This window comes from Pelobates fuscus, chromosome 6, assembly GCF_036172605.1.
Source record: "Pelobates fuscus isolate aPelFus1 chromosome 6, aPelFus1.pri, whole genome shotgun sequence".
NCBI lineage: Eukaryota > Metazoa > Chordata > Amphibia > Anura > Pelobatidae > Pelobates > Pelobates fuscus.
Window position 1 is genome coordinate 243,732,566 of NC_086322.1, and position 23,377 is coordinate 243,755,942.

The 23,377-nt window shown below is 43.1% G+C and overlaps 1 protein-coding gene across 4 annotated transcripts in view; it reads left to right on the top strand.

Moving 5' to 3' along the window:
- The first annotated feature begins 3,710 nt into the window (after window positions 1-3,710).
- MATN4 (matrilin 4) overlaps window positions 3,711-23,377 on the top strand; it is an 89,579-nt gene continuing 69,912 nt past the window's right edge. For 3 of the 4 annotated variants that reach the window (XM_063458907.1, XM_063458911.1, XM_063458909.1), the window contains exon 1: window positions 3,711-3,792. The gene's annotated coding sequence lies outside the window, so the exon portion shown is untranslated. Of the gene's footprint in view, window positions 3,822-23,377 lie in introns of all 4 variants that reach the window. The other variant, XM_063458908.1, reaches the window with a different exon arrangement.

The following is a 23,377-nucleotide window of genomic DNA, read 5'->3' on the forward strand; positions in this document are numbered from 1 at the left end:
GAGGAAATAGAAAGAGCAATTACGGGCCTGAAGGGAAACAAGGCCCCGGGCCCCAACGGTTTTGACGGGGCGTACTACAAAGCCTTCAAAGAAGACTTAGTACCCCACTTAGCCAACATGTACACACGGTGGACGGAAGGAGACGCCCCTAACCAAGACTTAGCGATGGCGAATATTATACTAATCCCCAAACCAGGCAGAGATGACACACAGGTAGCCAACTACCGCTCAATTTCACTCATCAACTTCGACATCAAGGTCTATGCTAAAATACTTGCAAACAGACTAAATCCCATACTAACCAAACGTATACACGCGGATCAAGTGGGCTTTGTACCCACTAGGCAACTGTACGAAAACACGAGAAGAGCTACTGACCTGATCTGGTGGGCAGGGGAAAATCGAACGCCTTCTCTGATCCTTTCCCTGGATGCGGAGAAGGCATTCGATAGAGTCCAATGGAATTACATGTTTGCGCTTTTACACAAACTGCGGATGCCTGAATTCTTTATAACAGCTGTGAAAGCCCTGTACACCAACCCAAGGGCGCAGACGGTGATACCAAACGCAACACCGAGACTTTTTAAGCTCACAAATGGCACACGTCCTGGATGCCCCCTCTCACCGCTCCTATTCATACTGGCCCTAGAACCCTTGCTACATCTCATAAGAACCCAACAGCAGATAACGGGCATCAAAACAGCCACGGAAGAATTCAAGGTATCCGCGTACGCAGATGACATACTCCTCACCATCACTAACCCAGCACGCTCGATCGCACACCTTCTCACACTACTGGACAAATTCAGCCAAGTCTCAGGATATAAGATTAATCTGGACAAGTCAGTTGGCATGCCAATAGGGTTGACAGAGACGGACATCGAACGACTCAAACAAGCGACGAACCTAAACATATGCCCCCGACCCATTAAGTATCTAGGGGTCAAATTAACCACCAACCCCAATGACCTATATAGAGAGAACTATCAAAGAATCATAAACACCCTCTTAAGGGACCTAGATAAATGGCATGAAAAACCCATCTCGTGGATTGGAAGATTACATAGCATCAAAATGAACCTCCTCCCCCGACTGCTATTTATTTTCCAAGCACTACTGATAAAGGTGACTAAGGGGGACTTAAAACCGCTACAAACTGCAATAGACGATTTCATTTGGGTGCGCAAGAGACACAGAATAGCAAGACAGACACTATACACCCCCAAAAGCAAGGGCGGACTGGGCCTGCCCAACCTCTTCCTCTATAATCTCTCAGCCCAACTAGCACAAATCAAAGAATGGCACTCACCGCCAGATACACACAGATGGGTAGACCTAGAAAACATGCTCATGAATACAGACCTCCCACAATACTGGAATGGGTACCCCGAACCAATAGACCTGACCTAAGCACAGCCTGCCCGGCCATCCTGAACTCCATCAGGATATGGGACGCTACGACCCATAAATATGCTCTATCCCACCCAAACGTCTCCCCTTACCCCATACCTCAGAAACAAAGCTTTCCCACCCGGTCTCACGGCTAAAGACTTCCGAAACATTGAGAACACGGGCATACAGAGGTATCATCAGCTTTACCACGCGGGCACACTCTGATCCTTTGACAACCAAAAAACGTTAGCCCCTTTAAACACGAAAGACTATTTTAGGTATATCCAACTAAGGGATTTCGCCAGAAAACCACACATTCGCATAGCAGCTATGGCCAGACCGACTTTTTTTGAAACACTGTGCGCCAGGGAAGCACCACGGGCTGGCCTCATAACGCTCTTATATACACAACTCAGTGCACCATCAACCGAAGCACAGACACCCGCGTACATGGCACAGTGGGAATTAGAACTACAAAACCCATTAGAAAGCGGGGATTGGCAGGACATATGGGAGGCGGCGGCAAAGACCTCCATCTGCATTCTACACCAGGAGCAATGCTATAAAACACTCATGAGGTGGTACACCACACCAGTCAAACAATATAGAATGGGAAAAACAACAACGGACACTTGCTGGAGGGGGTGTGGGGACAAGGGAACCTATTTCCACATGTGGTGGACGTGCCCTAAAGCGAAAAGCTTCTGGGAAAACATTGCCAACCTCTTGGCAGCTGTACTACACAAACCTATTCCACCTGAGCCAGGGACATTCCTCATAGCAAGACCACTAGACGACCTCCCACACAAAGAACAAAAATTACTCAACAAAATTAACCTGGCGGCCAGGAGGGACATGGCACAGACATGGCTGCACACAGATATGCCCCACATGGATAGAATGACACAGAACATAAAAGAAGCCCATCTTATGGACAAGCTCACGGCGCAACTCAGAGATACCTACCCGCTATTCATAAAAACCTGGGAGCCATGGGAAGACTACACGAACCGCTGACACTCCCAAACACCACACTAAGGCTCGAGCTATATCTGACAGAAAACAAACAGTCAAGCACTCTAGCTAACAGCGACAAACCCCCAAGGGGAGGCTGCGATCCCTCCCTAGTATAAAATGACTTGATCACTAAAGACATGGAAAATGTGGAGAAAGGCATGTACCATATAGCTACTATACGGACACCCACTCCACTGAGGAGCATGACCACCTCTTGAAACTTGTGTCATCCGAAATGTACCATGCACTTCTTATGTTTAGTTTTCTCTTTCTTTATGTTTTTATGAACTACAAAACTGTGACATAGTCTAGAATGTACTTGCTGTATAAGTCAAGCAAAATGTTACTATGCCAATTTTGCCTTCTGCGTAAGCCTTACATACATGAGACAAATATGCTATGAACTATGTCACGACCTAAATAAAGAATTAAAAAAAAAAAAAAGTTAAAATTGAACGAAGCAATTTAGAGCGTAATATCGTTACTTAAGCTGATATGTACTTTAATGTCTGGGTAAATTTGCTTGTCATATTTATATAAACTCAGCAATTCTGCATCTTCTAGTTGATGACAGATTAGTCCACATGAAGTGTTCACTTAATCTGCAGTGTTGAATATTATCACAATTTATGATTTCAGTGTAGTTATCTAGCAATCATCACATTGCAAATTAACACCTACCATCCTCCTTGGTGATCAGACTACTTAGTTCATTACTCAGATTAGTTACATTAATCTCTAAACAGCATCCTTCTGACCAGAACATGAGCAAATACGTAGATTATTATAAATATATATATATATATATATATATATATATATATATATATATATTTGAACTATTGTATACAAATTCCACACACAAAAAATCAGATAAGAACAATGCAGATATTTTATAAATCTACTTTTCACAACTTGTGTTGTGCAAATGTGTTTTAAAATGTGTTTTAAGAATGAGAAATGCTGCAGTCAAAATACAATGATATCTGCAATGGTGATTAACAATTTTGCCATTTACGACTGACTGAGCATCCCAGAAAATATATTTCACAAAATATCAGAAGAAGGAAATATAGCCATTACAGAACAACTGTAAGCATTAGCCAATTAACCTGGCCGGATCCCATCTGTAAACAAAGACAATAAGTAGGAATAACTAAAAAAAAAAAAAAAAAACAAAGGCACTGATTGCACCATTCACAGAACGAATGAGCCCCAGCTCTAAGTAAGATTTCTGTAAATGTTGTTCTTAAGGCTGCAGACAGAAGTTCCAATTTCAGAGTGGGAGTGGTTGTGTTTATACATCCCAGAATTAAAGACCTGCACAGCACAATCCACTCTTCAAACCAAGGATAGAAAAGAGAAGGGGGACATACCTTTACAGTAAGGCACTTTTATATCCACTCTGCAGGGTAATTCATGTTTAATGTTCTCTAAAACTAGCAATTTTGAAATACGTATTTTATGTGTTCTAACAGTTCTGACTTAGCATACACCTGTTGCAATGGGTTAAAGCAACAGTTTCACATTTTTCTTTTTTTTTCTTTTCAGATGCAGTTTGCATTTTTAGAAAGCAAACATGTGTGATTGCGGCACTATTATTTAGGATAAACTGGTAGTTAATTTTATTAGGAGGGAGAAACTGCACTTATGTTGTGTTTTTTTTGTGTGTGTGTCTCTAAAACTTGATGCCTTACAGTTATGGTTTTTTTTTTAAGTTGCCATTGCAGTTTGACTAAGAATCAGGGAATTGACTTGCTTTTTTTTTTTACTAAGTTTTGTTTTATCACTTTGATGGAACAGTATGCTTGGAAAAAATTGGGGTCAGTCCATCCGATTATTTGAATAAAGAATTCGGCATAGGAAGTATGAAATCTAATTGTGCATGTTTTGAAAACATCACTTCATTAATTCTTCTTTGATCTTTGCATTCTTGGCTAGCAAAATGTGCTGATCATATACCGAGAAAGTTTTCACAACAAATTAACTTCTGACGGCTAATTGGGCACTTGATATGAAAAAAAGTTGCATTGAATCGACTGCAGTTAAGTCCAGAAAGACAGGTGGACCACTTCTGCATTCAGCACTGCCCTTTCTAAATGCTCTGCAGATATACACATTATAATTGGCAATGCATAGGGATATACAGATCTATACAGCTATGTATCAATCTGAATCATATATAGGGCAGATGGTTCATCTGCACTATACATACAGTGGAAGTATTTCAGTTAATTCATTTTGGATTATATGATGATAATGTTATATATTTATGAAGATTTGTAAATCCACCTTTAGAACAATTTGCTTACAACACAGGAAAGAGTACAAGAGAGATCCATAACCATCACCATCCACTTTAGTTCATTCATGTTCTTTGATCTTGCTTAAGTTACATTGATAATGCAGTTTAATAGAGCAGAAATAATTTAAAATATTTTCTGAAAATCATGTGTGTTTTTTGTGGGTTTACGAAGTTGTGGTTTATTAGTAAATGACCTGTAACATTTAGTCCAAAACTAAGGAGCTTGGGGATGGAATCAAAAGTAAACTCAGTTATTTTGTTGTAAATTGCAAGCCATTTCACAACTGAGTAAGTTGACAACTGAGCACAACATTAATCATTGTACCCCTTAATTATTGTATCATCCAGGGCTACTCACTAAACTTGTATTACATGGAATTTAAATCTGAATGGCAGAATTTAGACTGAAATAGCTAATTTGGAGAAATTCTCCTACTCAGATGTAGTCCCATCTTGCTATTTTTAAACGCATTCAATTCAGAATTTAGTAAATAAACCCCATGTATTATTTTAAACCTCATGGGGTTTTGGCTATTATCTTTTACAATGTCTATAGTGAATCATCACTATCACATATAGTTACATTATAATTAATATCTACATATTTTCATCACTATATTCAAAAAGTCACAAAACATTCTTCAGCATGGTAGGGTGTACTATAAATAATTGTCACAGTGTAAGCATAAAAATATCACGTGATATCAGAGAGTTTAGTGGGAATTCTAGCATTTATGGTTTAAATTATATGTTCTGGGGGGTTTCAGTAGTCATTTGTTCACTTTTAATTAAAGGAAACACAGTGCTTCTGCGTCATGTTTTAAGTCAAATGATATCCCATAGCAGAGATAATATAATTGTACATAATTGTTGTGTTATGTTTTCCATACATATACTATTCAACGTTTGTTTATATAGTTTTCTAGGTATGCATTATAAATGTTTACAGAGTGCATTCTTGTTTTACATTTGTTACTTTATATGTGAAACACTCGTAAAAAAAATACTATGTCCCCTTGATTAAGATCTTGCTTGACACAAAAGCACTTTATAGTTTATATACAACTCTTTCTGAGTAGAAAAGCATTTTGCCCCATTCTAAGTGTTATGTGCTGTCTCCTGCCCAGCTGTCGGCTAATTTATGTAGGATATATATATGCAGTGATTTATCTCTTAGGATCTGAATGAGAACTGTTTGCTGGAAGGGCCAACAGATGTTTTCAGTAGTAGTAAATATATAGTACATATAAACTATTGAAATAAATTCCTGTGCAAGCACATCTAACTGAAACAATTGTCCACAAAATCTTAATTCTGCTTTGTTATCATTTGTATCTATCATATTCCATTGAGCCTGCATTAACATTTAGTATTATGTGCTTTTTTAAAGATTCGTTCAACATCCTGATGTTTGAATATGAGATGAGCATAAAAAAACCCTATAAAATTAAATGTTAATGATTTTGTTTATCATATTAGTAGTTGTCATAGTAAGTTTTATATTTAAGAAAGGGCATAATTAAGCCATGGGTGAACCTATGTGGCAAGGAATGATCAAATGGGATACAATGTAAGTTAACAGGGCAACCTATGGATAGAAACAAGAGAGCCTGTGTTGTAAATCTGTCCATGTCTGTAGAGTTTATTGTTGCTGTCTGTTGAAGCTCTTGAGTTCATGTCAGTTATATGTCCAGGAATTCCTCTGCTGACTAATGAGCAGTGGTGTTTGTTGGTTTTGTGTAAAGCCATGGTCTTTTCTCCTCCCTCTTTTCTGGAATTTTGGTTCCAGAAATTCTAGTAACTTGTACTTTGCTCCAACATCAGTGTTCCTCTAGCCACTGGTACCTTAGCCTGGTCAGTTAGTAGAGCCATGTTTAGCATATTATTGCAGAAGCATTGTGATCTAATTCATGCTTGGAATTAAAGGGGCTTTCCAGGCACCAATAAAATGTGTATTTTATAGCGCTATGCCTAAATAGCCACCAATATATTTTGAAATGTTACATTTTGTATAGATTTTGCAAAAATATAAAAATTATAAATACACTAACAGCATTCTGCATCTATACCGTTCCTTATCTGTCCCACGTCTGAAATACTTTCTTCTTGTTGATTACAATGTCATCCTAACAGCTGCCTTTGTGTTCCTCTCTCCTGAATTGAAGAGTTCACTAACACAGCTGTGACAGAGCACAGCACTATGGGAGTTGTAGTTTTTCTAACAGCTTTCATAAGTAGTAAGCTTGTAACTGAACTACAAGTCTGAGAAACATCTGTTCTTTGGAAATGTAGAATATTGGTTCCTCTTGTGCTAGAACTCCATATTATACTTGGGAACACGATTGCTTTATCAGGTTTCTGGTTCCTTGACTTTCGAATCAAAGGAATTTCTCTTTATACTGACATTTTGATGAAGCCTCTCTATATCTCTCCGTATAGCCTGTAATATCTCAGTTTTTGACAAGAACTTGGCTTTTATCAAAACTAAGAGCCTTGAACTGTCCATAATAAACTGTGTCATATAATGTGTTCTGCTTCCCTTACCCTTTGATGTCACCAGGGACAGTTTGTAAAAGTTCTTACCTATGAAATAAGTTTGCATAACAATAAGACCAGTGTGATATGGAAAGCTAATAAACCGCATTGAGGTTTAAAGAAAGTATAAAACACAATTCTGAGAGGTAAAGAAAGCATCTCGCAGTAATCCCGACAAGATGATCCCAATAATTGTATGTGGTTCTTCAGATTAAAGGTCAAGATATTGACTATAATATACAAAATTCAACTGTTTTGTCTTTGTGGCTCCTGTCTCATTGACCTAAGATCTTTCTCCCGTGTCCTCCTTCTGGGGTGAAATTCTTTAAAAAAGGTTACCTTGTTGTTGAAAATACACTTGTGCTAGAGTGTCAAAGCATTGAATTTCTGCTCTTGTGATCACACTTCAGCAGCTTTTTGTGCAGTAACATCACTAGCTGGAAGGCTTGCCTGTGTTCACAGTTGTATTTGTACCACTAACAATCCATCTAAAGTGTAAATTTAGCTTTTTATATATATATATATATATATATATATATATATATATATATGTATATATATATATATATATAGGAAACATGGGGGGATGGTTGCACTCACCTAAACATGCTTAAATGGGGTGCTGCTGGGGGCCATAATATACAAGATATAATATATCATAATATACTAAGAGCAGACATTAGACTGTGAGAGTAGGACCTGCCAAAGATGGGGTACATTGACGTTGTGGCAGGCTTATGCAATGTATGATCATATAATGTAACTAAATCCCCATTATTTTTTTTTGCCTAGATTAGGTGTTTTTAAAAAAACAAAACTTTTACAAACTAATAAAATCTGTCAATTTTGAAGTTGCTGTTTAGTAGATAGGAGAGTGCGCTGGATCTTGTGTATTGTTTATTGTATATATATATATATATATATATATATATATATATATATATATATATATATATATATATATATATATATATAAAAATATATATATTAATATAATATATTGCCTTTTATAGCAAAACTACAAACATTAATCAGAAAATGCACCAGGGATTTTATTAAATGCAGTTGAAATATGAGTATCCACAGTTTTGATTGAAAACTATTGTTACAGCATTCAATAAACATACTTTCTAAGTAGTATAATATTTAGAAGATGAAATGCATTGTATCTGCTAGTCGCTTACAAACAATTTAAGGAATACCATTTCTTTTCACTACAGTTATATTTGAGTAAAACAAAAAGGTCAGACTGTGGGCATTAATTTATTTGTTCAGGTGTCTTTAACATGTACTAGGCAATCAATTTTCTCATAAACAATGAATAGGATTTAGTCAACAGTTGGATTTTATGGGTTGTGTAAAAAATAGCCACAAATTGAGCTGTGCTTAGAATGGATGATTGTTCGATAGTCTTGGAATGTTGCTGCTAAAGAGACCGATTTTGCTCCGGGAGAAAATGTTTGAATGCAGGTATTCAGGGGATGTCAGTTAAGTCAAGGGCTTGGACAGAGCCTCCTCTGTTAAACAAAAATAAATAATTCTACAAGCCTTCTATCTACTCTTCATCCTTTTTTTTTCTTTTCTTTTTTTCAAAATCCAAGATTTACACATTTGATAACATGGCAAATCTGTCACCAAAGGCAATTTGACATGAATCAATATTAACTTTTTTTGCAAAAATGTTTAGCAGTTAAAATATTTATAAGATTTGAGTATATCTGCAACTGTTGTTACACCAAGGACAAACATTGTACACCCTTAATTCTAAACCTGTTAGAGTGTATGATAGACAATACCAACACCCAATACCATTTTCTCTACTTAATCCTCCACTGAGTTAGATTAGTCTGGTATGCATGTGGTATGGGATAATATTAAAACACATTAATTTACAGATCACAGTATTTCATGTCAGTTATGTTTTCAGCCTGGCTACACTTCATACTTTAGTGAATAATCCTGTAAGTGTGGCTTCTGACCAGTATTTGTGCAAAAGTTCCAGTTATCAAGCAGTGCCTCTACCCATTTAGATCTGAACTGACTGTGTCCTTTTATGCCCAAATGTGGACACCTTGGCCAAGGTGCCTAAAGGGACACATCCATACCTCACTGATATTACTATGATGGTCTAAAATATATGTGTTTGGCTGCTGGGTCTTTGTAAGTAATGGGACACAATTGGCACAAAAATAACATTAGCTTAATGAAGCAGTTTTATTATGTCGCTCATGCTTTTTTATTATGTCTTACTGTTTAATTATCTGCCATTTAGTAATTAAATCACTTTGTTTATGCAGTTGTAGTCCCACCTCCCTGCATGTGACTTGCATAGCCTTCCTAAACACTTCCTGTAAATAAACATCTAATGTTTTTGCACTGTATGATTGATTTAGAATACCTTATCTCCTGCCTTCTAGTCCTATTGTGTGATTAAAGTTAAATTTACAGTGCAGGAGATAAAAACTTTGAAAGCAAGTTAACATCTGATTGAAAATGAAACCATTTTTTCCATGCAAGCTGTGTGAGCCACAGCCGTGGAGGTGTGGCTAGGCCTGCATAAAAAGAAACAAAAGTTAACTCCTAAATAAAGAAACTTGAGCGGTAAGCCCCACTAAAACTGCTTTATTAACCAGATATAGTTTTGATGCCTATAGTATATACTAAGACAGAACTTTTAGACCATCAGAGTAATTGTCAGTGAGGTATGGGTGTGTACCTCAATATTTTGATTAATAGATATAGTTTATGAATAGACCTAGTTTCATATGCATGTAATAGTGTCTCTTCTATAATGACATGAGTTGGTTAGAATAACTAAACATTTCTGGAAAGGGGTGACTGTCTAATAAAACAAGTTGTTTTGTCGCTGTTCTGGTTTACATGATCAAAATCTATCCAGGATCAGAAAGATGAGAGACTGAAGGATGGGAAATGTGTTTTCAGAACAAGAAAAAAGTATTATTGCCAACTATGCTGCAGCAAAATATGGGTATGCAACATCATCTTTATTATTGGCCCTGGATCTCATTTTTACTGACCTGTCAGTTAAAACCTAGCCATTTGGCAAGTCTACAGGCAGGTCATAAAAGTGAAATGTGTTAATTAAACATCTGTTAAGCTTCCGAACTACATATAAACACTACATATGTACAGTTTCTCTATAAGATCTGGAATTTGATGTACTATTGTTAAAAACAAACTGAGAGGTCTGTTAATGTTGCTAAATAATGCTAAATCATTGTGCAGTTCAGCAGAATGCTTTGGTCTAATACATTTCAATAATAATAAAAATAATAATAAATTATATTATTGGTGTGACAAAATGGCTTTTGTCACTGGGTCTGCATGTGACAAACTGCCCTACCCCCCTATCGCTTGGAGCAGCCGGATTGTTAGCCTCTTACCCTGGGATGCTGGCCCTTTAAGTTATGGAGTCTTAAGGCACTTGGGACAGAGCCCTTTGTCCCTGGATCACACCATTTGCCTTAGTTGCTTGGATTTTACATTTCCCCTGGTGCATTCGTATGTTGGTTCGTGCAGTTTAACTTCCAGTACAGCCAGGATAATGCTGTCGGCTACAAACACGCGAACAGCCGGTGAAAGCCAAACTTCAGTCGACGTTTTTGAGAACTATGTTCGTGGGATCTGAGTGCTATTCGCCTATAATATGCGCTCAGATCCAAGCTATCTGGGGGTGTGTGGAACATGGGGACTTCGTTCAGCAAAACATGAGTTATTGATTTTAATATAGTTTTGTTAAAAGGTAAAAAGCACATGTTTCTCTCTGCCCGGAGATAATTAGGTTATCTGCAACCACTTAAGTTAATTATCTTCAGGATAGAGAGGAGGGATAAGTTAATTATCTCCAGGATAGAGAGGAGGGGTTACACTCTTCCTGTGGGTGTGTGTAATATTTGTAAAGTACAGTGATTGGTTCTGTATATTCTGTTTCAGTCTTCCACAAGGTCCCATGTGGGAGTGTCCTTGCTGGAAGACCATCATAAAAGGGCTGAGTTTGGCCATCAATAAACACATTCGTTTTACCCCTTCATGAAGTCTCGACTCATGTTTGGGGAATTGGGAGCTATAATCACTACTTCACTCTTTTCAACTTGGATTTCGGGAGCCGCTTCAAGGATCAGCGCTGCACGGATAGCAGGATCCTTTACACTGGTGGCAAGCGGCGGGATTTTCTCCCGAATGGATATACAGAACCGAATCAAGTAGTGAATAACATCCTAGCGACACCGGTACCATGGATTTATAATTAGGGCAACGCTAGTATTCGTACAGTGCCCCTGGCTACAGTAGCATGGAATCAGCTAGTTCCTGGACAGCGTTCCATGAGGAGGAGCACCCGGATTACAGGGATGCAGCCCGGAAAGGCGTATGGCACGAGGCCATGGAGGACGTGCAGCGACAACGGAGCGAGAGTCTCCCCAGCGAGGAGCAGAGGTTGCGAATGCGATTGGCGCTGCGAAAGTCTCTGCTGGGGGAGCAGCCCCTGAAGGAGTGGGTGTCGGAGCTCGAGACCCTGGTATGGCAGGAGACCTGGTTAGAGGATGCATACCAGGCACTATGGTGGGACACAGTGCGGCAGGCTCCCTGGACGGAGGAATACCACAGACCCGAAGGTGAGGATTACAATGGTCCTGGTCTATTATGGGAGTCCTTTTACGAAATGGATTTTGGGAGCACGGGAGAGTCCAGATTCTGGGACCTTATGGACTACAGGAGAGACCTACACGATTGGCCTCCTAAAAAGAGGGGTGAGAGCAGATCTAACATTCCTGGTCAGAAGGGAGTGGGAGCTGGAGCAGGACTACCAACATCTGTTCAGTTTGATCCACTCACAACCTAACCTGCAGCACTACCACTGGCAAGACCCAGCTGAGGTACACCCTGCTTCGCTACCAGCTGCAGAGGTAGGGGACCTCATAGACTGGTCCGGGGAGGACCCACAGTCGGCAGGTGGAGATGGGACCGAGGTCTCTTCACCGGTCCTGCAGGGAATTGGGAGCCTAGTCTCCATTCCCCAGCGGCAGTGTGTCCAGCAGGGAATAGAGAGCCCAGTCTCCTTTCCCAAGCAGCAGGACACTGTATTAGGAGTAGAGACCATCGGTCTCCAGCAGCAGAGCTGTGCAGCTAAAGGGGAGACAGTCGGTCTCCAGCAGCAGAGCTGTACAGCTAAAGGGGAGACAGTCGGTCTCCAGCAGCATAGCTGTGCAGCTAAAGGGGAGACAGTCGGTCTCCAGCAGCAGAGCTGTACAGAAAAAGGGGAGACAGTCGGTCTCCAGCAGCAGAGCTGTGCAGAAAAAGGGGAGACAGTCGGTCTCCAGCAGCAGAGCGGTGCAGCCAAAGGGGAGACAGTCGGTCTCCAGCAGCAGAGCTGTACAGCAAAAGGGGAGACAGTCGGTCTCCAGCAACCAGGCTTCAACCAGACTACTCCCGTAGTAGTGCTGGTACCAGGGCAGAGTACCGCTGGTCTCTGCCCACTCAGCCACCCACCAAGGCAGCCTACCAGTCCCACACACAGCCGTGGTGAGGCACCTGGACATGGACAAGTTTTTCCCTCACTCAGGTGTAGAAACCAGTTATTGTGGGGGGGCTGTACTGCTGTTTCTGTTTTGTGGGTGGGCTGCTGGACTAACAAGGGCACTGACCGGCAGGAGGTCAGATACCCTGTTAGTCCGTTTGGAAAAGGGGAGATGTGTGACAAAATGGCTTTTGTCACTGGGTCTGCATGTGACAAACTGCCCTACCCCCCTATCGCTTGGAGGAGCCGGATTGTTAGAGAGGAGGGGTAAGTTAATTATCTCCAGGATAGAGAGGAGGGGTTACACTCTTCCTGTGGGTGTGTAATATTTGTAAAGTACAGTGATTGGTTCTGTATATTCTGTTTCAGTCTTCCACAAGGTCCCATGTGGGAGTGTCCTTGCTGGAAGACCATCATAAAAGGGCTGAGTTTGGCCATCAATAAACACATTCGTTTTACCCCTTCATGAAGTCTCGACTCATGTTTGGGGAATTGGGAGCTATAATCACTACTTCACTCTTTTCAACTTGGATTTCGGGAGACGCTTCAAGGATCAGCGCTGCACGGATAGCAGGATCCTTTACAATTGGTAATCAACATATAAACATATTTAGCATATCACACTCTGTTCCTGGCATTGGCTTTATTGCATTTTTAGTGACTTGTTCCTTTTTCTGGATTTGCTCAATGTTATACGTTTTTATTATGAAGTTTATACGTTTATTACTAATTTTACAAAGATGTTGGATCCTTCAGGAACTATTCCAGAAAAAAGGCTATGCACTTAAAATCCAAGCTCATATATGTCATATAGATGTAAAGAATATACAAAACAATAAACACATACATTAATAAAAATAGTCATAATGAATCTTAATAAGGATTTTTCATGTGCATGTATGATTTAATTGATGTAGCATTATTTTAAACACTTTGGCATCAATTTAATATTTTAAATAAGCTCTTCCAATTATCACAATGTGTTGGAAAAACGTTTTAAAAGGATTTATCTACAGAAAATGGTGACTTTTGTAGAAGTAAAGCCATTTGTAAAGTCATTGGAAATGTTTTTTTTCTAACAGATTGTGATGATTTAAAAAGCATATACAAAAATATTAAATCAAGGCATTAATAAGGGCACAATGTGTTTTCTTTGAAGCGTTGAATGTTGCCTAGTATCATGAACAATATTACATTTTACCAATATTGACTTAATATTTAAGCATCTCATTTCAACGCATCTTTAGATTTTCCTTGATGTATAAAATTAGGATGTAATGTGTTTGTGTATAAAATTCTTGTATCATATAAATATTTTAAAAAGTCCTCAGATGGTGTATTCTCCACCTCTCCCCCCACCCCGTGATAATAGAAGGTCAAAATAAATATATTGTGATCATATGCCACAACAATGCCTCACTGTGATCAAAATTTACCTCTGTAGAACAGTTTCCAAAGACAGTGAGAACATTCCTGGCCTGTAAATTCTTGGTAATTCTAAAAAAAGTGCTTGCGCTTACAATGGGTCTCTTTTCTCTCCTCTTTTAACATGACTCCTTCACTTTGCGGTCAAGGTCATTGATTTGCAACCTGATATATTAGACAAATAACTTGGAAACTGGGGTTATATTTGATTTTTTTTTTAGCTTTCCTCTCTTCAATACATTTATCTGTCTCACTCTGGCCTCAATATAATATTTTGGTAAGATTTTAAAAATGATTTAACATTTTTGGATACACTTTTAAAATATTAAATATTATGATATTTAGATAAGATACTAGAGTATTGCAGTGTATGTATATATATATATATATATATATATATATATATATATATATATATGTTCTAAAACTTTATTTGTAAAAAAATAATTTTTACATTTTACATTGAAATATTAAATAATTAGAATTATTATCATAATCATAATGAAAAGCACTTATCCAAAAATATTAAATCGAGGCCTAAGATAACTATGTGGTACAATAGCCAAGGTCAGATTGGCTTAGAGGTATGCAGGGTTACATGGTATTAGGGCTGTAAAAGGGAGGGAATTATTGAAATCCTACTTCTCCAGATCCTATGAGGCTGTTTTTCAGTCATAGTACATGCCTGCCCAAAGTACTGAAATTGTTGGGAGTTTATGTATTAAAAGTCGTCACTTGACAGAGTCACTTATCCAAGAACAGTTTACAATTCTTAATACAATACTGCTATTATTTCTGGTTATAGTTTAAATCTTCCTGCTTGTTTTCTTATGCAAATGCTTGTCTTTGCTACTCTACTTTAGTATGTTTTAGTATGTTTTGTTTTCTCTACACTAAACAGCTAAGCTTTTTTCCTCTTTAACATTCTATCTTCACTGGAGTACACATTAATATTCTACTTGACCTTCCTCCTAGGTTCAGGGCCGGTGCAAGGATTTTTGCTGCCCTAGGCAAAAAAATTGTTGCCGCCCCCCCCATATGTCCTGCCCACCATGTGACATCACAATGCCCAGCCGATATGCTCTGCCATATGGGCCAACGCCAGTCTTCACAAAGGGTCTTTTATCTGAAAAGACAGTGTGTTTACATTAAAAAGCCTACAGGCACAGGCTATAGACACCAGAACCACTACATTATGCTGTAGTGCTTCTGGTGACTATAGTATCCATTTAATGTGAGGTAAATTAGAGATTAGTGCCACTAATAATATATTGGATTGCCTACTTACCACCAGATGAGGACAAGAGGCTGATGATGGGCTCAGTCTGGCTCCACAGGTCTGGTGTAGAAGAGGCTCTCTGGAGACTGTTTTTAACAGTGCTCACAACAATTAACGAACAGGAAGCAGCTCCATTTTTTAGGGCCCCTTACACAGCTCAAGGTCTGGGCCCCCAGGGGGCATACGCCTACAATGCCCACCCATATATCCACCTACATGGCCCATCCATGAGTTGGGGATGTTTTATGTGTGCAATTTGTGTAAGGGATGTAGTGTGTTTATAGGGGATGTAGTATGTGTTTGCGTGTAAGGAATGCATTGTATGTTTCTGTGTGTGTGTGGGGGGGGGATGCATTGTGTATGTGTGTAGTGTAAAAGAGAGGGTTTGTGGGGTAGGATAGGGACTGAGAGGGGAACAGCTCTTTATTTTTTATTTTTTAAATTCATAGTGCTCTCCGGGCAATTATTGATTTCCCCCTTCTGTCCCTCCGTGTTCTCCCCTTCTGTCACTTAGTGCTCTCCCTTGGCTCCCTGTCCCTCCGCAGTCCCCCCTTGGTGGTCTTCTCACTCCCCCATCCCCCCCTTAGTGGTCCTCCCTCTCCCAAACCCATTAGTAGACCTTCCCCTACTCCCTCCACTCCCTTAGTGGTAATCTCCCCCCCCCTTAGTGGTCGTTACCCCCCTCCCCTCTCCTTAGTAGTCCTCCCTCCTTACCCCCCTTTGATGGTCCTTACCCCCCTTAGTGGTCCTCCCTCTCCCAAACCCCTAGTGGACCTCCCCTCCTCCCTCAGTGGTCCTTACCTCCCCACCCCCGTTCCCCTGTGTTCCTTCACCCCCCTCCCCCAGTGGTCCTGACTCACCCCTCCCCAAGTGGTCCTTACCCTCCCCTCCCCTAGTGGTCCTTACTTCCCCCTCCCCTTCCCCAGTGGCCCTTACCCTCCCCTCCCCTAGTGGTCCTTGCTCCCCCCTCCCCTCCCCTACTGGTCCTTACCTTCCCCTCCCCTAGTGGTCCTTACTCCCCCCTCCCCTCCCCTAGTGGTCCTTACCCTCCCCTCCCCTAGTGGTCCTTACCCTCCCCTCCCCTAGTGGTCCTTCCTCCCCCCTCCCCTAGTGGTCCTTACCCTCCCCTCCCCTAGTGGTCCTTACTCCCCTCGTGGTCCTCACCCCCCCAGTGGTCCTTACCCCCTGGTCGTTACCCACCCCCAGTGGTCCTTATCCCCCCCCTAGTGGTCCTTATACCCCCCTTCCCTCCTAGTGGTCCTTATCCCCTCTTTCCCTCCCCCCTAGTGGTCCTTATCCCCCTTCCTCCCTCCCTCCCCTAGTGGTCCTTATCCCCCCTCTCCCTCCCCTAGTGGTCCTTACAGGGCCGCCATCAGGGGGTGACAACCATGACGGTTGTCACGGGCCCGGCGGCCCTGGGGGGCCCGGACTGCTCTGGCAGTCCCGGGCCCCACTTTCCCTCTGCACACATAGATAGCGAATATCGCTATCTATGTGTGCAGCCGCGGGCCCCCCGGCTTCCCTGTTACCGCAGAGGGGGCCCAGGCAGCACACAGACTCTTCTCCTCTCGTTTCTGCTAATAACTCTCGCGAGACCCGGTTGCCATGGCAACGCTCCGCGGGTCTCGCGAGAGTTATAGGAGGAAAGAGAGGAGAAGAGTCTGTGTGCTGCCTGGGCCCCCTCTGCGGTAACAGGGAAGCCGGGGGGCCCCACCATGCCACCGGACCACCAGGGATGGAAACTCCCCCCTCCCTAGACACAGGTAAGCAGGGAGGGGGGAGAAACTATTTAAATAAATGTAATTTTTTTTTTATTATGTTAAAATGCCCCTCCTCCCCCTCACCCCAGATTGCAAATTTACACACATACACTGACACAACACACACACTGCATACACTGACACAACACACACACACTGCATACACTGACACAACACATACACTGACACAACACACACTGCATACACTGACACAACACACACACTGCATACACTGACACAACACACACACTGCATACACTGACACAACACACACACACTGCATACACTGACACAACACATACACTGACACAACACACACTGCATACACTGACACAACACACACACTGCATACACTGACACAACACACACACACTGCATACACTGACACAACACATACACTGACACAACACACACTGCATACACTGACACAACACACACACTGCATACACTGACACAACACACACACTGCATACACTGACACAACACACACACTGCATACACTGACACAACACACACACACTGCATACACTGACACAACACACACACTGCATACACTGACACAACACACACACACACACTGCATACACTGACACAACACATACACTGACACAACACACACTGCATACACTGACACAACACACACTGCATACACTGACACAACACACACACACTGCATACACTGACACAACACACACTGCATACACTGACACAACACACACACACTGCATACACTGACACAACACATACACTGACACAACACACACACTACATACACTGACACAACACACACACTGCATACACTGACAACACACACACACACACTACATACACTGACACAACACACACACACTGCATATACTGACATAACACACACACACACACTATATACACTAACACAACATACACACTATATACACTAACACAACACACACACACACTACATACACTAACACAACACACACACACACACACTGCTTACACTGGCACAACACACACACACACACACTGCTTACACTGGCACAACACACACACACTACATACACTGACACAACACACACACTACATACACTGACACAACACACACACTACATACACTGACACAACACACACACACTGCATACACTGACACAACACACACACACACACTATATACACTAACACAACATACACACTATATACACTAACACAACACACACACACACTACATACACTAACACAACACACACACACACACTGCTTACACTGGCACAACACACACACACACACTGCTTACACTGGCACAACACACACACACTGCATACACTGGCACAACACACACACACTACATACACTGACACAACACACACACTACATACACTGACACAACACACACACACTGCATACACTGACACAACACACACACACTACATACACTGACACAACACACACACTGCATACACTGACACAACACACACACTGCATACACTGACACAACACACACTCTGCATACACTAACACAACACACACTCTGCATACACTAACACAACACACACTGCATACACTAACACAACACACACTCTGCATACACTAATACTGCATACACTAATACAACACACACTGCATACACTAACACAACATACATACTGCATACACTAACACAACACACACACACACACTGCATACACTAACACACACAGTGCATACACTAATATAATACACACACTGTATTCACCAATACATCATGCACTCTGCATACACTACACACTAACCCACTCACTGCATCCACTATACTGACACACACTCTGCATTCGCTACATATTAACACACTCTGCATTCACTACACTAGCACACTCTCTGCATCCGCTACACACTAACACACTCTCTGCATTCACTACACATTAACACACTGCATCCGCTACACACTAACACACACTCTGCATCCGCTACACACTAACACACTCTCTGCATTCACTACACATTAACACACACTCTGCATTCACTACACATTTACACACACTCTGCATTCACTACACATTTACACACACTCTGCATTCACTGCACTAACACACACACACTAAATGCATTACACTGACACACTCTGCATTCACTACACACTAACACACACTCTGCATTCACTAAACTATGCACACACTCTGCATTCACTAAACTATGCACACACTCTGCATTCACTATACTGACACACACTCTGCATTAACTGTACACACAGCATCCACTACACAAACATCCTGTATTCACAGTACACACACTACATCCACCACAAATTGAAACACTCTGCATTCACTATACACAGACATTGCGTCTAATACACACACTGCATCCACTACAGACACTGCATCCACTAAACACATTTCATCTAGTTCATACAAACACACACTACATCACTGTACACACACTACATCCACTACTCAAACACACTTTGCGTTCACTATACACACTGCATCCGCTACACAAACACACCCTCTGCATTCACTACACATTAACACACTGCATCCGCTACACACTAACACACACTCTGCATCCGCTACACACTAACACACACTCTGCATCCGCTACACACTAACACACTCTCTGCATTCACTACACATTAACACACACTCTGCATTCACTACACATTAACACACACTCTGCATTCACTACACATTAACACACACTCTGCATTCACTACACATTTACACACACTCTGCATTCACTGCACTAACACACACACACTAAATGCATTACACTGACACACTCTGCATTCACTACACACTAACACACACTCTGCATTCATTACACACTAACACACACTCTGCATTCACTAAACTATGCACACACTCTGGATTCATTATACTGACACACACTCTGCATTAACTGTACACACAGCATCCACTACACAAACATCCTGTATTCACAGTACACACACTACATCCACCACAAATTGAAACACTCTGCATTCACTATACACAGACACTGCGTCTAATACACACACTGCATCCACTACAGACACTGCATCCACTAAACACATTTCATCTAGTACATACAAACACTACATCCACTACACAAACACTACATCACTGCACACACACTACATCCACTACTCAAACACACTTTGCGTTCACTATACACACTGCATCCGCTACACAAACACACACTCTGCATTCACTGCACAAACAGTATCTAATACACACAAACACTACATCCATTACACACATTCTAATTCACTTCCACTATACACACCACATTCAGTCCCGCATCATTGTCAGCGGACTAGGTAGGGCGTGGGCGGGCCCGGGAGGGAGGGGGCGGGGGGGGGCCCAGACCTTGTGCTTTGTCAGGGGCCCCAAAATTTCTGATGGCAGCCCTGGGTCCTTATCCCCCCTCCCTCCCCTAGTGGTCCTTATCCCCCTCCCTCCCTTAGTGGTCCTTATCCCCCCTCTCCCTCCCTCCCTCCCTCCCTCCCTCCCCTAGTGGTCCTTATCCCCCCGTCCCTCCCTCCCCTAGTGGTCCTTATCCCCCCCTCCCTCCCTCCCTCCCTCCTATAGTGGTCCTTATCCCCCCTCTCCCTCCCTCCCCTAGTGGTCCTTATCCCCCTCTCCCTCCCCCCTAGTGGTCCTTATACCCCCTCCCTCCCTCCCCTAGTGGTCCTTATCCCCCCTCTCCCTCCCTCCCCTAGTGGTCCTTATCCCCCCCGCCCTCCCCTAGTGGTCCTTATCCCCCTCCCTCCCCTAGTGGTCCTTATCCCCCCTCTCCCTCCCTCCCTCCCCTAGTGGTCCTTATCCCCCCTCCCTCCCCTAGTGGTCCTTATCCCCCCCTCCCTCCCTCCTATAGTGGTCCTTATCCCCCCCTCTCCCTCCCTCCCCTAGTGGTCCTTATCCCCCTCTCCCTCCCCTAGTGGTCCTTATCCCCCCTCTCCCTCCCTCCCCTAGTGGTCCTTATCCCCCCCGCCCTCCCCTAGTGGTCCTTATCCCCCTCCCTCCCCTAGTGGTCCTTATCTCCCCTCTCCCTCCCTCCCTCCCCTAGTGGTCCTTATCCCCCCTCCCTCCCTCCCCTAGTGGTCCTTATCCCCCCTCCCTCCCTCCTATCGTGGTCCTTATCCCCCCCTCTCCCTCCCTCCCCTAGTGGTCCTTATCCCCCTCTCCTCCCCCCCTAGTGGTCCTTATACCCCCCTCCCTCCCCTAGTGGTCCTTATCCCCCCTCCCTCCCTAGTGGTCCTTATACCCCCCTCCCTCCCTCCTGCAGTGGTCCTTATCCCCCCTTCCTTCCCCTAGTGGTCCTTACCCTCCCCTCCTGCCCATGTAGCGTGGCCGGGCGGCGCGGAACGCGGAGCGCACTTCCTGTCATTCCGCCGGCGGCTGGGTACAGGAAACAGAGGTTCCTGTCCCGCGTTTCGCGCCGCCCGACCACGCTACATGGAGAGACCGGCAGGAGGGAGCGCTTCCCTCCTGCCGGTCACTCAAACCCAGCCGCCCCCACACAGCAGTGCTGCGCCGCCTGGGGCTTGTTAAAGCGCTCAGGCGGCGCAGCATGAGGAGCCACACCGGGCACAGGGATCCGGCGCCCCCTGCTAAGTTGCGCCCTAGGCGGCTGCCTAGGTCACCTTACAGGTGGCGCCGGCCCTGCCTAGGTTCTCTCTCCATTAAGGACAACCCCCAGGGTTAAAAACAATTCTGAAATGTTATGCTGTGTTCAGAATTCCACCTTTTTCTGATCTCATTGCATGGCGCATGGATTCATAACGTTAAGCTAGTTTAAGGTTCACAATCAGTGGCGTCACTTGAGGGGGCCATGCTGTGCCCCCCCTCATGCTGTGCCCCCCCTTGGGCCCCTCTAAATGCCGGCAACTTGCTGGCCATGTGCTTAAATTCTATTCATTCGGACTGTAACAGTGTGTGACAGCCCGAGGGAATGCAGAACAGAGGAGCTAGAACACTGCTGGGTGTTTTCAGCAGCTTCCCCGGCACAGGCCCCAGCCCTAAATTAAGCACCGCCCCCCGCACATAAGCCCCACCCCCGCCGTTAAGCAGCAGACCATGCTGCTGCTGGAAAGGCCAGAATTTGGCTGTCTGACCCCCAGCAACAGGTAGGCTTGCTATGCTCAGGTGTGTGTGTGTCTGTGTCTGTCTGTCTGCTAGTGATGAAGCTTGTGTGTGTGTGTGTGTGTGTGTGTATGGACTCAGAAGTCTGTGTGTGTGTATGGACTCAGCAGTCTGCGTGTGTGTGTATGGACTCCGCAGTCTGTATGTGTGTATGGATTCAGCAGTCTGTATGTGTGTATGGACTCAGCAGTCTGTATGTGTGTGTGGGCTCAGCAGTCTGTATGTGTGTGTGGAGTCAGCAGTCTGTGTGTGTGTGGACTCAGCAGTCTGTGTCTGTGTGTGTATGTACTCAGCAATCTGTGTGTGTGTGTGTGTATGTGTATGGACTCAGTAGTCTATGTGCCTGTGTATGTATGGACTCAGCAGTCTGTGTGTGTGTGTGTGGACTCAGCAGTCTGTGTGTGTGTGTGTGTTTGTGTGTGTGTGTGTATGGACTCAGCAGTCTGTGTGTGTGTATGTGTATGGACTCAGCAGTCTATGTGTCTGTGTTTGTATGGACTCAGCAGTCTGTGTGTGTGTATGGACTCAGCAGTCTGTGTGTGTGTGTGTGTGTATGGACTCAGCAGTCTGTGTGTGTGTGTGTGTGTGTGTGTGTGTGTATGGACTCAGCAGTCTGTGTGTGTGTGTGTGTGTGTGTGTGTGGACTCAGCAGTCTGTGTGTATGGACTCAGAAGTCTGTATGAGTGTGCAGTCTATGTGTCTGTGTTTGTGTTTGTATGGACTCAGCAGTCTGTGTGTGTGTGTGTGTGTATTTGTGTATGGTCAGCAGTCTGTGTGTCTGTGTGTGTATGGACTCAGCAGTCTCTGTGTGTGTAAGGACTCAGCAGTCTGTGTTTGTTTTTTTATAATCCTTGGTGGAAAATAATGAATTCTCCACCAGGGATTATAAAAAACAAAACAAAAAAAAACACATATACATTGTGTCGGGGGTGGGGCTTAACATGGGGCAGGGGCGGGGTCAAACTGCGGTGATGGCGGGGTTAAATGTGCCCCCCTACTTTTCTCACTGGCCCACCATGTGCCCCCCCCCCCCCAAAAAAAAATTACTGGTAC